This window comes from Ixodes scapularis, unplaced genomic scaffold, assembly GCF_016920785.2.
Source record: "Ixodes scapularis isolate PalLabHiFi unplaced genomic scaffold, ASM1692078v2 PGA_scaffold12__126_contigs__length_90152505, whole genome shotgun sequence".
In the NCBI taxonomy this organism is placed as follows: Eukaryota; Metazoa; Arthropoda; class Arachnida; order Ixodida; family Ixodidae; genus Ixodes; species Ixodes scapularis.
Window position 1 is genome coordinate 9764256 of NW_024609838.1, and position 14732 is coordinate 9778987.

Genomic DNA, 14732 nt, shown 5'->3' on the forward strand with positions numbered 1-14732 from the left:
GTTTAGCATCCCTTACCGCTCAGTAATAAGAGTACTCAAGAAAACGTCAACAACATACGTCACAGCTGGGAGGAAACGCTGCCGACTGCCGCGATCCTGGCGGCTGGTCGCAGAAACGCCGGCATAGCAGACGAACGGGCATAGCAGACAACAGCGTTTTCTTCGTCCGCCCGCTGCATTGCTGTGCGGCAGCCCAGCCGGCGCCTGCCGCATGTTCACGTCCACCACCGTATCACTAGCAGGAGCATAACGGTCGGTAGCGTTCCCCAATGGATTGTGACGTCACCTGCCGGAATCCGGAGAACAAAGTATAGCCCTACTAAACAGAGGAGTCGAAAAGCTGCCCTAAGCCGAGCTGTGGTTGGTTGTTTGTTTTGTTCATTGAATGGTGGCTATGAAGCAATCGTTCTTCTTTATGACATTTACTCGTGATTGCTCTTGAGTTTTTATTTTCGGATAAAGACATTTTTGAAAGAGCAGACAAGGCGAGAAAAGCGGTAGCAGCTGTACTTTTCATGTCTGTTGCGGTCATACTTCGCAGGCTATAATCTGTAAGAAACGACCTTTACTTCGTTGTAGGCGATTTGGCAATTGGCCATAAGCAGCGGGGAATCCGGCATGAAAATAATCGTCCGGTGGTTTGGTTCGGCTAAGATATTTCGTTTATTATTCGAGGTGCCAAAGCTCGTCGCCGAGCTGCCTTGTTCGCCTTTGCCCGTAGAGCATCAAAACCCGCCCCCGATCGACCGAAATTACAGCTTTTGCCCCCATTAAGGCAGTCGCGTGAACTACTGAAAGCCTTCGACACCGTGCAATGACGGACAGGAAGGTTGAGAGAGACGTCGTGAGCCTAGTTGCGTAGCGAGCACACAACCGCGAAGCCGGTATGGGTACCTGAAATAGCTCGCCCTGTAACGTTTCTACTAACACTTTACAATTTCGAAGCAAGAGCATATAAAGGAAAAAAAATATATCTCTCAACCTGCACCGCCACGTGGCATAACAGGCCAATCAAAAATAAATAGGGTCCAATGACCAGAAAGTGAATTTTTTTATTAAAGCCGATTATAAAGAAAAACTGTGGGCATCAAAACCACGGGATCAGGAACGGACCTAAAAACTCATTCGGGAATGTATTATAAATTATTTAAATTGTCGCTTTAAATATTGATTTTTTGTGCCCTTGTGTAATCTTGGAAGAGGACGACGAGGATGATCCATGTTTTTTCGTTGAAAATGTCCTGTTTAGGAGAAAATATTATGGAGTCAGAAATGACTAATCATTATATGCATATCATATTTTAACGTGTTTAATATTATGGCCGAGCACCGCGATACCCACCGAGATGCGTATGATTTGCAGGTGTATTTAAATATTTCTATTCTCTATTTATTGTAGTTTAATATGTTTAAGTTTTATTTATTTTCAGTAACTGGGGATGATGTATTGCTATATTATTAGCAAAACAACAACAACAAGAAAACTCATATTTTAATTCAGATTCAAAATCTGTGAGCCTTGGCAATCTCAGCTAGTGTATAGGGGCTATTCACTGAACGCCATACTTGAGTGCGCTTTTCACTGGGCATGCTCAGGACGAGTTCACACTGAATGGTTCCCAAGACAGGTAGTCTTCATGGTGTGGAATGAACCCTTCAAAAGCCGCCACGAAGCTCGCTGTGAGCATGTGCTCAGAACCTGCGCACACAGCTCGCCAGTGAATTCCTCCTATTGGCGACGTGAGCGAATGAAAGCGGCGCTGTGGTCGGCCCACTAAATATTGGCGGAATGCTGACAATGACGTCAGCAAAGGATGTCTCATCGACGGAAATAAGAGGAATGTAAGAACTTCAATTTCGACGGTGTTGGCAGTGATTGCTTTGAGAGCGAAATGATTTCAAGCTTCCACCATGCTCATTACAAACACCATCGAACTTGTTGTTCACGAGGTAATGACGTCACGAAAGGTAACCAAGCGAGGGCGCCAACGAAACATGCCGCCGCCGTTGCGTTTGACTGCGTTCCGGCAGCGAGAAACCAGGACATCCCCGCTGCTTATATCGCGTGCCAAGATGATTCCTTCAATCGGATTCCACGCTTCATACGAAGCACAGATGTGCCGGTGACTTGCTTTCGGCTCTCGACGCAACGCAGTCAAACGCAGTCAAACGCAAGTGTCTGAACCGTGATCTGACTTTTGATTAATATTTCAAGATTTAACAAATGGGAATATGTAAGGTCTAGAAGACATTTATATTGCCGTTAAACAAGATAGGTTAGAACAATGTTATCACGGATAAATTCATTCCTCTCCGTTCGATAAGATCACACACTCATTCACCCTGGTTTAATGTTACACTAAAAAGGCTTTTTAACAAACAAAAAAGGATTGTTTTGCTCTGCAAATGCCACCGGCTGCTCGAAACGTTGGGAGGCTTATCAGAACGCATGAGGCTTACAAATCTGCTATTCACGATGCTAAGCTTGTGTATTTTAATCAGACTTTGCCAAATATGTTGTCTACTAATCCTAATCAGTTTTGGAACATTATTGGTGATAACAATTCGAACGAAATCTCAATCAGGGTGGATGATTCTGTTATACTTAGTGAAGATTGTGCTGAAATTTTAAACGCGGCTTTTGTTAAATCTTTTTTCAGTGTAAGTAACATGTCACCTTGTTCATTACCTCAGTGCAACTTCATGCCTATGGAACATTTCGAATTTGATCCCATTGGCATTGTTCGAATAATCGATAACCTTAAATTATCATCCAGTGCTGGTGAAGATAATATTAGGCTCCAAACTTAAAAAAAAAAAAACACAAGTGTATATTATTCCATCATACTGTCAAAAATATTCACCCAATCGCTAGATCTCAGTGTCCTCCCCGATGATTGGAAAGTTGGGAAGGTAGTTCCGTTGCACAAAGGAGGTGATAAACATTCCCCTAACAACTATAGACCAATTTCACTCGCTAGCATACAACGTAAAATACTTGAACATGTCATTTATTCTCAGCTTGTTCATTTTTTGGAGTCTAACCTGTTTTTCAACGCGGCTCAACATGGATTTCGAAAATCATTTTCGTGCAAGACCCAGCTTTTATTACTTATTAACGACTTGCACTCTGTTCTTGATAGGGGGTCCCAATAGACTGCGTATTTTTGGATTTCTCGAAGGCGTTCGATAAAGTCTCACACGAGTTGCTTTTGTTGAAACTAAATAACCTTCGCATTGATGCTAACATTTTGGCTTGGATCCAGTGCTTTCTTACTAACCGATTCCAGTTCGTTACCGCCAATAACCACGCATCTCCGCTCGCGTCAGCGACATCCGGCGTGCCTCAGGGTTCTGTATTAGGCCCACTTCTGTTCTTAATCTTCATTAATGACCTGATGAATAACATTTCTTCCTCAAATAACCTTTTGCAGATGATTGTGTCATTCACCGTGAAATTAATGATGATTCAAATGTTATTAAGCTCCAGAGAGACATTAACGTTATTCTTCATTGGTGTGAAACTTGGCATATGGAGCTTAACACAACTAAGTGCAAAGTAATGAGAGTGTCTCTTTTTTCTCCCTGCTTCTGTTTTAACAATGTTGCTTTACTTTCTGTGTCGTCTTACAAGTACCTGGGCGCACACATAACATATGATCTTTCCTGGAAAATACATATTGGACACGTTATTAGTAATGCTAATCGCATGCTTAGCTATTCAAAACGTAATTTTTCTTTAGCTCCCTCCTCTTTGAAATTAACTCTTTATAAAACACTTGTACGCTCAAAGCTTGAATACGCGTCGTCTATCTGGGACCCGAGCCTAGAAGCCGTTCAAAATCGTTCCGCTCGTTTTATCCTCAGTAATTATCAACGCACTGCAAGTGTCACCTCTATGAAATCTAACTTATCTTTGCCTAGTCTTCCCTCACGCCTAAAGGTAGCCCGTTTGTGTCTCTTCCATAAAGTATTTCACACTAACTCATTCCTCAGTCAACGTCTCCTCACACCACCTTTCTATGTTTCATCCCGCCTTGATCATCCTCATAAAGTAGGTGTACCACTATGTAGCACGAACACATTTCAACAATCTTTCATTCCCAAAACTTCTTTGTATTGGAACCGCCTTCCCACCTCCATCGTCATAATCCAGGCGGATGATTTGTTTAAAACTGCTGTTTCTAATTTCTATTGTTCATAACTAATATGTGCTTTTCCTTTAAGTTATTCATTGTATAATTTTTCTTGTTGAATACTACCCACTCCCCTCTGTAATGCCGTTGGCCCTGAGGGTATTGAAATAAATAAATAAATAAATAAATTGCTAGTTTATTGGTGTTTTATAACGAGAGTTTAAAAGCTTCAAGAGGTGCTATCGTGATTGGTGTTTTCCTTTTTCATTGTTATGAATTGCAATAGGTGAGTTCGCAATGCCGATGCAACAAAATTGAGCTCAACAATACAAAGCTCAACAATGCTAAAAATAATTTTGTATGTATTCATTTGAATTATATTACATAGCAGAATACGTTCTTTTCTTCTAAGAAACTAAATGTTTCTTTTCTTTCCCGTCCCTTTCCACCCACTTGTTTATTGTGTTCCCCTTTATTGTTTACTTTACCTCTTTATTCATCTTCAACTGTTACTTTTTGTATATTACTTCATTTATTTTTTACTGTGTTTCTCTAAATTATGGTATTATGTGTTTTGAATGAGATAAGTAATATTTATATCATTTATTGACTATTTCCTTTATTGTGAGTTGTTGATCGGCTACCGGGCTCCCAATTTTTTATCTTGGTACTTTCCCAATTAAATTGAGCTTCCTATCAAAAATTAAAAAAAAAGGTTTTCTTAACTTTTGTTTTTGCCTTGTCTAATGTCTAATCAGAAGCCCAGAGATACAGAACTAGTCTGCTCCCTCGTAAATGTTGTTTTGGGTGTTCTGTTGCATGGCTTTGTGGAGAATACTTGGAAGCCTAAAGCCCTGGAACTGGTCCGCGCCTTCCTTTCAGAAATCTAAGGTGTTCCAGATGCCCATTTTGGCCATCTGGAAGCCCATTTTTATTGAAGTTTTGTGGGTAATGTCGTACCAGTCAAAGTGAGGTGATATTTTGTATGTCTTTCGTTTGTTTTTTCTAAAGTAGTTTCATGATTTGTTCATGGGCAGTTTCTGATAGGTATAGTAATCCTTTTATCCTTGTATTGACAACGTACCTATTGTTATTGACCGCATGGGTTTTCTTTTTCTTATGATATGTTGTTATTAAATAAAATAGCGGACCATTGTTGATGACTGCATGGATTTCTTTTTATTTCGTGATTTGTTTTTTTATTAAATAGGTGAAAGTTATGTTATATTTTAAGTATGAATGATAAGAGCCCGTCTGCCAAATATGCCACCCCAATTGATATTTTCCCTCTCTTCATTAATAAATCGAATCATCTGTTTCAAGATATCAACTTCACCCTTAGATTGAATTAACTTTTGTTGTTCTATATTAGCATTCGATACTATACCGAGCCTGTTTCGATAGCTATTGGTGTTTGGACAAGTTATGAGGTAATGATTATTGATTGACATAACTTGTTGCAAAAACATTCACTATGTAATTTAAAATCTCTGAAAATAAAATGGGAATCTTCCATGTCCAGTTAGAAGTTCAGTACGTGGAAGGGAAGAAGGATGGTGTTTTTAAAAGTGTTGGTATTTACTGATACAATTATTTGTTTTGTCCATCCGTAGACCAACATACATTTCAAACACCTCTTGCTTTTTTTATGAGCTCTTTTTCAATGTATTTTTTTTCCTATTGGCATGTAGCCGAGGCAAGCTGATCCGCCAATTCATTTCCCAGTATTCCAGTAGGTTCCTTTACAAAGTAAAGGTTGACTTTGCATTTTTAATTTAAATGGTTGATGTCTTGTTTCAATTTAGATATTCATGGATCTAAGTTCATTGTATTACAGAGTGCTTGAAGGGCTGACTGGCTATCTGTAAACATATCATAATCTCGCTGCTATTCTGTCGCTAAAAATACTCAATACCCCCAAGGAGTGCGACGACCTCTGCATCGAATATGGTGGCATGTTTGGGCATACATTATTTTCCTATTTTAATTATGCTATTTATGCTACCATTTTGTTTCATTAGTACAAAGGCCGCACCGACCAAACTGAGGCATACTGACCCGTCAGTAAATATTCTTATGGCATTATTTGATGTTTTAATTGTTTCAGGATCATATTTACTATATGGTATTGAGATTTTAGTGCATTGATAAGTATGCTGGGGTGAGCTAAGGTCAGGAGCTGTATGATATGCATTACATCTTTTTAATAGTGGCACTCGCTGAACGGAAATATTACGCCTCAACAAATGAGAGTTACCTTCAGGTTTCCACTACACTGGCGATCCATATACTATGTATTTCTCAATCGATTGCAAGTATATTTTCCGAAATTGAGTATGGTGTATCCCTATTCAGTAGGTGAAAATTGTGCAAGGTTTATAGTGTGTTGTAATACTTTTGTTTTAAGATTTACTACGTGAAGTAGGAAGGAGAGATGTGAATCAAAAGTGATACCTAAAAGTTGAAGTTCTGTTCTCGCCTTTAATTTATGTTTATTAAATTTGATGATTGGGTGCCGTTTCTCTGGTATTTTTTACCAGGTGCTATCATCATACAAAAACATTTGTCATAATTAAATTTGAGTTTTCTTTCTTGTAACCAATCATGTAAAAATTAAGTGTAGTTTCTGCGCGTCCTTCAATATCCCTCCGGGGTAGGCCTTCAACTACCAGAATCACATCATCTGCAAATGCCTGAATGTGTACATATGTAGAGAAGTTTATCTTTAGAATATCATCAATTAAAATATTCCGTAACAGTGGACTGAAAGGAGATTCCTGGGGGCACCTTAATTTAATTTCTTGGTTATCTTGTGTTACATAGGTTATGTATGTGTCTTTGAAGAAGCAAAAAAGAAAAGGTTATATAATTTACGTGGGCATTGATGCATTTGCAGAAAATTCAAAACAAACGGGTAGCAAAGTGTATCAGAATTTCCTGAAAACTCGAAGGATATTACGAGTGAGACCTTACCATTTCGTTTTGCAGTTTGGAGATGTTGTACTAAGTTATATAATGCTAATATTTTTGGTTTGTTATGTGTAAATCCAAATTGATTTAAATGTGTCAATTTGAAATTTGTTAGGAAGTAATATTATCTTGTGTAAAGACATGTCTTTCCAAAACTTTCCCCAAAAGCGAGGTGAGACATATGGGCCTATAAGAACTAGTGTCGTTAATTGGACGGTTTGATTTATTTAGCTGTATAACTTTACCTATTTTGCATAGTTTAGGGGAATACCCTAGTTGGAGGCATAAGTTTAACATTACATATATAAATGGAAAGTGAAATATCCAGAGTTGCTTAATAATTGGTACTGCTAGTTCATCTATACCAGGGGCTGTTTTTATGCGCAATGTTGTTATAATTGTTTCTATTTATTGATATGTAAATTATGAAACAGGGGGCCTAGATTTGGATTTATTATATACTATGTCTTAAGTTCGCTAATAATGGCATAAATGTTAATATGTAATCTGCTTGATATAATCTATCTAAAATATATTTAACAGATTCCATATGTGAGCTAGTTAGTGATTTATCTATTTTATATATTAAAGGAATTATTATGGGTGTTTTAATTTCAATAAAAGCTATTTTATACGAAATGCCAGAAAGTGATGTTTTTGTAGTTTTAAGACAAAAATTGTGCCAAGAATTTCATTTTGCAGTTATAATCATATCTTTATACTCTTTTCTAAAATCTACATATTGTCTTTCGTATATTTGTCTCATCTCCGAAAGGTAACATCATTGGTATCTTCTGCGATATGCATTAACTCTAAATCTAGTATTGTGTAATTCCTCAAACCACCATGGTGTTGCACGACCATATATTTTAACGTTTCTTTCGCTCTCTTTAACCGATCGGAAGAATCGACAATAAAAATCATTTAAGGTACTTTTTATTTCCTCAGCTGTATATATGATGCAGAAATGAAAGGTTACTTAACCTTACACCTTTCTTAATTATATCAAAAAGTTTAGAAATACAATATTTTGTTAGTTTTCCTGATGTTATATGAAGTGGTATAAAAAAATCCGAAAGAAATGTATTTATGATCACTCATCGTTTGTTTATCCTGGATCTACCCGTGTGTAACCTTCGGGACCAGCTGCCCAGATGCCAGCGAAAGATCGATCCAACTCCTGCCATTTGCAGTTTGAAAGGTTGCTTTTGAGTCATTTTCGGTAAGAATGAATTAGTTACGCACTAAAAAGAATTCACTTAATTGCTCACCTCTGTCGGCATTAATGTTACCACCCCATATTACATTTCCAGCATTAATATCGCCTGCTATGATTAAGTATCAACCTTGTTTACTTCTCATAATACCATCTAACACTATCAGTGTCCTATCAAATTCTGAAACTGGGGTAGGTACACATTGATAATTATAATTATCATATTATGGTATGAGCTTTGTATTGCAACTATATTTCGTTTAACTAGCAAAGAAAATATTGTTCAGTCTTTGTCCCGGATGACAACTGCACAACTTGGAGCGGTTGAGGCTATTGCTGTGTATTTTATTTGTATACCTGTAAGTTTATCTCCCAATACATATGACTCTTGAATGTATACAAAACTTCGGTCTATATCATCACATACTTGCTCAAGTTGATTAGAAACAACCTTTGACTTGCCTAGGATAATTTGCAGTACTTCTAGTTTCTGCATCATAATGTCCCATCACCACCACCGATGCGCGCCCGTCACAGCCCATGATTCTAAAAATCACTGATCTGCTAAACGGCTTTGCGAGACTTTTTTTAAGTGGGCCAACAGCCTACGCTTTCATTGTAAGAGGTGTCTGACCGGGTTTACCGGTGAGAAACCCTGTCATATTTTCTAGCAAAGGAATTATAAGAAAAAGAAAGCCGTTTACAACTCCATGTAACGCCGAATTAGAGCGCAGCTCTTGAGGGGAAGGAGGGGAAGGTACGGAAAGGGGGCTATGCCCCTCCTCCTCTCCTGCTCGCCCCCATTTAGGGGAAAATTTTTCGCTAAATATAGTTTAAAATCATCTTCGACCAGTTCAAAGTTTTAACACTATATGATATCCCGCAATTGGCTAGGACTGTGCAACGCGCTGGGCCCGAAATTTTATCAGGGCCACTTCAGAATTTTACGCGCTGGGGCCAGCCCTCCAAATATGGCAGTGCCACTTCAAAACTTTACGCTGGGTCTCAACGTGTCACGGTTCGTAAGCTTCAAAGTTTTACCGTCGCCCCTCAAAATTAACTTAAAATAGCAGCCACGTGCACTAAGGGCCCGTCACGTAACGCCCATATTTAGCGGGTTGAAGCTTTCACCGCCAGATGTGAGCAATTTTAGCGATGAGCACTTCAAAGTTCTAACATTATAAATGACGCCTTTCCCGAAATTCCCTGGGTCCCGCACGGTCTTTGAGCTCTCAAAAGTTTACGCTGAGACCCAATATTTAGCAGGGCCACTTGAATGCTTTAAGCTGGGCCAAGATGTAGCACGGCCTGTGACCTTCATATTCCGGAAATTCGCTGGGTCTTTACAAAGTTGTATGGGCCGACCCCAAAATTTAGCAAGGCCAAGGATTTGCGCAGGCCCCAAATTTTAGCAGGGCTACTTTAAAGCTTTACGCTGGACCAAGATTTATCACGGTCCGCGAGCTTCGAAACGTTACCGTCCCCTCACCCCCCAATTTAGCGCGGCCGAGCTGGTGCTATTAGGGATCGTCACATGATGCCCAAATTTAGTGGGTTGAAGACCAGATTACATAAACCAAGTAGCAGGACACACGTGATCTGACTTGCGCGACAGACGGATAACTATCACAAGTTCAGATGTCGGGGATTCGGCTTCCGTGAGCGATAGCGAGCGGACGCACGATGGATCGCTCCTCTGCGATAGCGATAACGGCTGAGGCCAGCCGTGGTGACGCCGCACACGGCGAAGTGCCCAACGATTATACCGTGTTAATGCCGGTACTGCCAACAGGCGACGAAGTGAAGTGTAGCCTGGTGCTGCACGCGGACACCCGCGGTCGACCGTATCGAGTCGAGGACTTCGTCGGGCCCCTCAACCAGGTGGGCGTCAGGGAGGACATAACAGGACTCTGAGCCTACCAGATGGGCCACGTGTGGTTGGTGAAGTTGCGTACCGGTGAGGCCAAGGAAAATCTGCTATCCGCAGGAAACTTAAAGGTTAAAAATCGGCTTTGCCTGATCGTCGATCCTGTCAGGCGGGAACTGAGAGTAAAGGTGCACTGGGTGGCTTTTGGAGTGTCCGTCGACGCCATCCGGAGAGCCTTTGAGCCATACGGCGAGGTCAAGGGTGTCGCTCGAGAAAAATGGAAGATAGAAGGCCTCGTGGACGTCGACTCAACGACCGTCACCGTGAGGATAGTGCTCCGCGATTCCTTGACACCCGAGTCTCTACCACACCAGTTCCGCATCAATGGCGGGAATGTGCTGGTAGTAGTTCCCGGACGAGCGCCGCTTTGTCTACGTTGCCGCCGCACAGGACACATTCGACGTGATTGTAAAGTACCAAGGTGTGAAGAGTGCCGAGCCTTTGGGCATGAGGCCAGAGACTGTGTGCGGTCCTACGCGCGAGCTGTCGCTGGCCAAAACCTTGAAGACTCGGGTGCGACCTACTTAATGGATGAGGTCGAAGCAGAGGCGGCGGCGACTCCTTCAACTCGGCATGCCGCACCTGAGGAATCCCCGCCTACCTCTGAGATCACCATGGTGCAGCGGAGTGCCCCACAAGACCAGACAACGAACCCTGCCCTTAAGCTGGAGGGGGCAACGGGCAACACGCAGCTTTCTGAGAAGACACCGTCGCCAGCGTCACCAGCTATTGGGGGCGCGGCCGGTGCTTCGGACGGTGAGGACGCAGTGACCATGGACTCAGAAGGCGCGTCGGTCAAGCGTAGGCACTGCGAAGTGGTTTCTGGAAACGTCGAGTCGCATCAGCAATCTCAGGAAGGGGAGAGTGGGTGGCAAACCAAGAAAGGACGAGGAGCCGGCCGCGGCCGCTCGTCCCACTCCCCCGGAAAGACGCACGGTCGCAAGGAAAACCCGGTTGTGGTCCCATAGACCGTGTTAAAGTGGGTGAGTGCCTTGTGCTGTGGTGAGACCTTCCTTCTGCTATAGTCACTCTCGGACGTCCCCTGCGCATTGCCACGCTCAACGTTCGGGGACTGGCGGCTAGACGTCGGCAACGACAGCTCTACCGGCTGATGACTGAACAAGAACTGGACATCGTCGCCATCCAAGAGACGAAAGTAGAAAGTGAGGAGAGCACAAACTACATGGTGCAGCCCTTCTTGGCACGATACTTCGTCTGTGTAAGTCATGCGGTTGGTCTTTCTGCAGGTTGTTGCCTTTTTCTGAAAAAATCTTTAGGCGTAGTTGTGCAAACAGTTATGACATGCCCATCTGGGCGTTTTGCTTTGCGTGATTTTACTGTTCTAGGCCACGAGTGGCGAGTTATTAATGTCTATGCGCCAAACAAGCCAGACGAACGCCGTTTGTTTTTTGAGAACGCTTATCAACATTTTCAGTGCGATCGTCTCATTATCTTCTTAGGTGATTTCAACTGTGTGTGCCGAGCAGTGGACCGGTCTAGCAGTGTGCGGTATAACGACGCTAGTATTCTCGCGTTAAACGACATTACTGAGGATTTCGTGCTCGAAGATGTTGCTTGTTGTGCACCAAGTGCGAAGGCTGTGTCGTATACTCACTTTCAGGGTGACAGTCACGCTAGATTAGACCGTGTCTACATTTCGTCTGACCTAGTTTCTTTGTGTTCTAATTACTCCGTTGATTATGTCTCATATAGTGATCACTGCCTTGTCAGCTTTTGGTTAGGAGAATCAAAAAAGACGTCATCATTTACGTGGGATTTGTGGAAACTTAACGCCAAGCTCTTGCGTGATGAATCATTCGTTAGCACACTTAAGGCAACATGGCAGGCGGTGGAAAGGAGGGGGCAAGGTGCAGGCGAGAGGTGGGAAATGTTTAAACAGGAAGTTAAAATGTGCGCGATCGAGAAGTCGTGCGCTATGAAGCACAAGGAAAGGAGGCAGGAAGCTGAAATGCGCTTGTGATTGAAAAAGCTTTTACAAGAAGAGTGTCGCACTCCCGGCAACTTAATGGAAGACATCAATAATCTGAAAGCTCGACTTGAAGTTTTAGAGCAAGAGCGATATAGGGGGGCGGCGATTCGTGCACGTGCAGAGAAATTAATGGTTGGTGAAGCGCCGACAAAAAGAATGGTAGCTGCGGAAAAAAAATACTCATGCACTAAACACATTGTAGAAATTGAATACCAAGGAGTTGTGTCATTCGACGCAAGCGTTATCGAAAAGGCGTTTGTCGAACATTATGTTGATTTGTTTAGTTCCCACGCCCCTCAATCTGAAGGTTTAGATGGAGGACTTTTATCTTTAATGCCATCTGTTAGTTGCGATGATAAAAAGTTTTTGGAGGCGCCGCTCAGTCTGTCAGAGATAACAAAAGCGATCGACGACCTGTCACCGAATAAGTCTCCGGGCCCTGACGGGCTGACTGCGCTCTTTTATAAGACATTTAAATCTGAACTTGCTCCCATCTTACTTGACGTTTTTATTGAAGCTTACGAACAAAAAATCCTACCCCCCTCGTTTTCGCGTACCCATACTGTTCTAATCCCGAAGAGCGATGACCCCGTAAAACTACGCAGCGTGACCTCTTACCGGCCTATCTGTCTCACTAACGTTGATTATAAAATATTAATGAAAGTTCTCGCCAGCAGGCTGCAGCGAGTGATCACGAGTGTTGTAGGTCCGCACCAGACGTGCGGCATAAAAGGTCGTACTATCCTGACTAACGTTCATGTAGCGCGCAGCATTCTGGAATGCTGCGACTCCGAGCTACGGAAGGTTGCGATGTTGCAGGTGGATTTAGAAAAAGCATTCGACCGTGTTTCGCATGCCATAATCTTCAACATTTTGGAGCATATCGGAGTAGGGCCAATCATTTTAGAGGGTGTACGAATGGCCTACCGCAACTGTACGACGAACCTGATTCTAAATAAGCGGGTTAGCGAACGAATACCGGTGAACTCATCTGTCAGACAGGGATGCCCGATCTCACCATTACTTTTCGCGTTGTACATCGAACCCTTTTGTCTTAGTATTATTCATGATCGCTGTGTCGGCGGGTTTACTTTAAACACATGCGAAGTTCGCATACTTGCATACGCAGATGACATCGCAATCTTTTGCGCCGACAAGGAGAGTGTAAGAAGAGTAGTCGAAATTACTAAAACGTTTTGTACTCAGACAGGTTGTGCCGTGAATTGGGGAAAGTGTTCAGGGTTCTGGCATGGCGAGTGGGCGTCGAAGCCAAAAGTATTTGCAAGCATTGAATGGTCAACCCTGCCGACGCGTTACTTGGGAGTCCCGCTAAATCACTATCGAAACAGCAACGATCTGTGGACTACTGAGACAGCTAAGTTACGTGAAAAAGCTATACAATGCGGTGGACGACACTTGTCTATTTTTGCACGCGCAACTGTGTGTAATTTATTTTTTGTAGCAAAACTCTGGTACATGCTTCAGGTACTGTACTGCACGCGTATTCACGTGCAAGATACACCGAGGAATGGTGGCCTATCATTAACGCACCTTTTTCTACGACAAGTTGTCAATCGCTTTCTTTTTCTGCGTGATCAAAGTGATCCCTTTTTGCGTACTGTCGTTCAGGTACAGCTTTGTGACGTTTTACCCGAATTTATTGTTTCATCCGCTGATGGTGCAAATGGACCGCTGAGCCCCTTTTTAAAAGAAGTAGTCGCTGCTTGCAAATTCCTAGCCGCGAGGTTTTCCCTCGAATATCTGGGTACTGTTTCGCGAAAAAGATTGACGAAAGATTTGACCGAGCTGTCTTGTCCGGCTCCCATCTATCGCACGTTGTACTGTGCACTACCCGGTAACGATGTACTTAGTCGAGTGAAAAAAATGATGGTCCCTGCGAACACGAAAACATTTTTTTCCAACTTCATACCGGCACACTTCCCGTTAAAACGTGGCTGCACGAGAAGGGCGTGTTTGTGCCCTGGACCGTAAATTGTTTCTTGTGCAAACAGCCTGAGACCATAGAACATGTCTTCCTGTATTGCTGGGATGCTGTCTTTTACTGGCATGTCTTGCAGCGTACCCTTAAGAAAGATCTTCCGTTAACTGCGCACGGAATACGCTTTCTACCGTTAGATAATGCACATTGTGTGCCGTACGATTTAATTATGCTTCTTGCACTGCACAGCATATGGAAGTGCCGCATGGCAGTGCGACATGCTGACTTGGACGTTCGACCAGTGTGCCAGTACTTTACACAAAGTATCAGCCAATTAAAGGAAACGTATAAGGCTCTAGGAAACGACCCCGATTGGCTGCCTGTCCTAGACGCACTATCTGAAATAAGATCCTGTTAATATTTCTGTGTCAGCCAAAACTCGGCTGAGGTGTCTCAGAACTTGTTCAGTGTCTCTTATCTTCTGTCGTTACGATAAATCTTACGGGAAATAAAGAAAAAAAAAAAAGTTCAGATGTCGGAGAATCAATGACGGT